At 39.4% G+C, this 4,322-nt stretch overlaps 1 protein-coding gene and 1 pseudogene across 1 annotated transcript in view; one reads left to right on the top strand and one right to left on the bottom strand.

The window, feature by feature from the left end:
• The window catches only part of LOC101568106, a 22,164-nt pseudogene that overhangs the window by 2,541 nt on the left and 15,301 nt on the right, over nucleotides 1–4,322 (top strand).
• The window catches only part of Wdtc1 (WD and tetratricopeptide repeats 1), a 75,225-nt gene that overhangs the window by 55,641 nt on the left and 15,262 nt on the right, over nucleotides 1–4,322 (bottom strand). The gene's annotated exons all lie outside the window — the stretch shown is intronic.

The raw sequence follows: 4,322 nt of genomic DNA, 5'->3' as shown, positions 1-4,322 counted from the left end.
AAAAAAAAAGTCTGTTAAATAAACCAGGTTTTCTAAATAGTCATTTTTAAAATTTCAGACTTACACAACTTAGTAGAATTTTATTTAAAGGCCCTATGCATTAATTTTTTCAACGAGTGCTTTGACTTAAAACAGGCATTTGGATAGCTGCTGCAATTGTACTGTGTGTGGGGTTTTTTTTTTTAATGTTGACATGTGCAGTCTAAACATTGTTTCATTAAAGTTGGATCATTTCCTGTGCCCAAAATGAGTTTATAAGCCATGAAGAAAATGAGACTAGAAATTGCCCCAACAAGTCAGAAAGTAGTAACTACAGTGGTTGATGTTGAGATTATTGTTAAACTATAATTAATAATTTGGATGGCAGTATTTATCTCTGTTGTAAATCCTTATAGCTGAATTGTCTAAGTATAATTTATAGAACTTCAGTGCAGTTAATTCTTCATGGAAAAACCTGAACCCTAAATTACAGATTTGAAAGGTACTGTACACTTATTGTATCTGTAAATAACTTTACTCAGCACCTTTTTGTCACTTAGAATAGTATGTAACACTACTTCAGTGAGCACTTTGGGAAGTATTACCAAGTTCTAGTGTTTGCTTAGTGCAGAACTGAGTTTCCAGTTCTGTCCTAGACATTTGCACTACAGTAGCCTAATCCCGTCTGTGTCCCTTTGGTCAACGTGCGCCATGCCGCTGGCGAGTGTCCTTAGTTTCCTTACCAGTTGCTACAGAAGGTCATTTTATATCCCTACCACTGTTGCCAAGGCTGCAAAAGAGAGAAGCTATATTTGTATGCAACACTAACCCTTTGACTGCTAACCTTTGTTTCTGCTTGCTGTGCCTTGTCATGGCTGCTTTTTTGTGCTAATAAAGTATGTTTGGTGTTCAATAAATAAATAAATGTGAATTTCAACAAATTAATGTAAGCTCATTACAGACTACAGTTATGTCTATAAAACAGGTTTGTGAAATAATAAAGCCCCTCCTCAAAAAAAAAAACCAACATAATTTCACAGGGGCTGGGGTTTTGATCCCCAGGCCTGCCGTGCCAGCCCCGCCTCTAGGCGCACTGAGACAGCTATTGAGACTGGTGCATCTATAATCCCAGCACTTGGGAGGCTGTAAGCAGGAGAATCACTATGAGTCCTAGAAGCGAGATCTAGTAATGAGACCCTGAATACCCTGTAGACCCTTCCCTAAAATTAAAAAAAAAATTTTAAAAATAAATCACAAAGAATATGGCACAAGGGTTTTTTTTTTTTTTTTTTTTTTTAGAAAGGGTCTTGCTATCTAGTTCAGGCTGGCTTTGACTTCACTATGTAGCACAGGCTGGCCTCGAACTTGCAGCAGTCCTACTACTTCAGCCTCTGTGGAGTGCTGGGATTACAGGCATGAGTGAGCCACCATACTCAGCCAGGATGAGGTTTAAACAATTTTTTCTTTTTGTGGAACCGGGGATTGAACTCAGGCCCTTGCACTTGCCAGGAAAGCGCTTATTCCACTGAGCTATCTCCCCGGCTCCTGGGATGAGGTTTAATATACTGAGAACATAACTTCAACTGGTGCATACTTGATATTAAGACCATTCTGTGATCTTGCTCAAGTCCCTTCATCTCTCATAGGCACAAGACCTTACTGCTAATCCGTTTTCTTTGGAAGACTCCCATGGAGATTAATCACAAGAATACAAGCAAAAGTTTTTTATGGCTGGACATGTAGCTCTGTGGAAGAACACGTGGCTAATATGCAAGGTCCTGAGTTTGATTTCTAGCCCGATCACAACTGCCAAATTAAAAAAAAAAGACAAGACAGAAAACTGCTAAGAAATAGTTAAGTGCCAAATATGCATTTCCTATGTGTCAGACATTGTACAAAGTGTTTTATAGCTATTCATTCACTTATTCAATCAACAAATGAACAGAAGCTTCTTCTACATCCTAGGGATTGTTCTAGGCCAGTTATAAGCAAAACAAAGTCCTTGCTCTCCTAGCACTTAAAAACTAGCATGAGAAGACAGACAATACAGAATAATATAAATAATATGCAACAGTGAAAATGCTAGCATGGCAATAGAAGTGACTGATGTGACGGTGACTGAAGTCAAAGAAGATATTGTAGACATTTTTTGCAGTTTTCTGGCTGCTCAGAATCACTTTCTGTACTTCAGGAATTACTCTCTAATAAGTCTGGTGTGGGAACCATCACCTTCCAGTAATTTGCCAAAATGACTAACACAAAGGGCAAGAGGAAGGGAACCCCGTATATGTTTTCCAGGCCTTTTAGAAAACATAGGGTTGTTCCTTTGGCCACATACATGTGAACCTACAAAAAGGGTGATATTGTAGACATCAAGGGAATGGGGACTGTGCAAAAAGGAAGGCCTCACAAATGTTACCATGGCAAAATGGGAAGAATCTACAATGTTACCCAGCATGCTGTTGGTATTGTTGTAAACAAGCAGGTTAAGGGCAAGATATTTGCCAAAAGGATGATTAATGTGCGTATTGAGCATATTAAACACTCAAAAAGTCATGATAGCTTCCTGAAATGTGTCAAGGAAAATGATCAGAAAAAGAAGGAAGCCAAAGAGAAAGGCACCTGGGTTCAACTGAAGCACCAGCCTGACCCTCCCAGAGAAGCACACTTTGTGAGGACCAATGGAAAGGAACCTGAGTTGCTGGAACATATTCCCTGTGAATTCATGGCATAAACTGGGGATGTTGCTCTGCCACCATTCAGTACCTAACTGGCAGCTTAAGTGTCCTAAATCCTATGTAAAAATAAAATCATCCTGTGTTGTAAGGGTGGTTTTAATTGAAAGGGTATGTGGTGCCTTCTTACCTCAGAAATATTTGCAGCAGATTTTTACTGTACCTAGTAATTGTGTCTAGTCTTTACTCTTCAGTATTTTCTTACTGAAAGATATTGCTGAGGTATTGCGCAGGTGTATACCCAAAAATTCAAATATTTATAAAACACTGGAAGTTACTTTAGAAACAAACTTAAGTCCATTTCAGTTAAATAAATTTTGTAAAGCAAAAGAGGAAGAGGAAGAGGAGGAGGAGGAAGAGGAGGAGGAAGAGGAGGACGCGACGACGACGATGACAGTCATCGTCTGGTGTGAGGCAGACTGCCTTTCCACAATGAAATGAAAATGGTGGCAACTAAAGTTCTCTTTCTGATGATCCCCTGCAGGCAGTGTGTGCAAGTATAGCCTAGGCTATACAACTGGATATATCAAACTTTACACTATGATCTAGTGTCAGCATCTGGGGACCCCAGGAGACCCTGCCAGAGTGTAGCAAGGGTAGCTACAGTGGCCATCAAGGTGCAGCTTACAAGGTACCTGGCTCCACTATTATCATCTTTTTTTTTTTTTTTAATTTTATTTATTTGTGTGTGTGTGTGTGTGTGTGGCCAGTTCAGCCCACCAGGGGGCGGGGCTGGCTGGCATGTGGTGCTGGGGGATTGAACCGCGGTCTCTGTGCTTTGCTAAGCTTTTTCTAAGTAGGTGCTTTAGACCACTGAGCCATCTCACCAGCCCCATCCACTATTATCATCTTACAAATAAAATGGATTAAAGGACATGATGCACTTTTCAGTGCTATAGAGCTAATATACTGGAGTTGAAGCAGGGATTCAAACTCAGAACTGTCTGATCCCAAAGCCCATACTCTTTAACTACTACAGAATGTAATTTCCTGGAGTAACAATCACTTTTTTTTTTTTTTTTTTTTTTTTTTTTGGCGGAACAGGGAATTGAACTCAGGCCCTTGAGCTTGCCAGGCAAGCACTTATTCCATTGAGCAATCTCCCCAGCCCCCAACAATCACTGATTCAACTAAATTGCCACTACTCATTAATTTTCTTTTACACTGAGTATTTATCAGGTATAAAGACTGTGACAGACACAGGGAAAGAGGTAAAAGACATAGTACCTATGTTAAAAGAGCTCAAAAAAGAAAAAAGAAAAAGAAAGAAAGAGCTCAGAATCAATGGCAAGAAGCTTCAGCTAGGATTTGTGTGTGGCTTGGAAAACAATAAAAGAATCAAGAAGAGAAAAATAAACCAGACAAGCAGAAAACTACATGAGTCAAAAGTAAAATGAAAATTGGGATTTAAGTCTGGAGTGGTGATGCGTACCTGTAATTCCAGCACTCTGAAAGGCTAAAGCAAAAGGATGAAGTTTGGGCTTATCCTAGGCAAGTTGGTGAGTTAGAAAGATTTTGTTTCAAGATTTATTTATTTATTTTTTAATTTTTTAAAGTGTGTGTGTGGGCTGGTGAGATGGCTCAGTGGTCTAAAGCACCTACTCAGAA

Source organism: Octodon degus, unplaced genomic scaffold (genome assembly GCF_000260255.1).
Source record: "Octodon degus isolate 3935 unplaced genomic scaffold, OctDeg1.0 scaffold00163, whole genome shotgun sequence".
NCBI lineage: Eukaryota > Metazoa > Chordata > Mammalia > Rodentia > Octodontidae > Octodon > Octodon degus.
The sequence above is the reverse complement of the archived record's forward strand: the minus strand, read 5'-3'. Positions and strand labels throughout refer to the sequence as shown.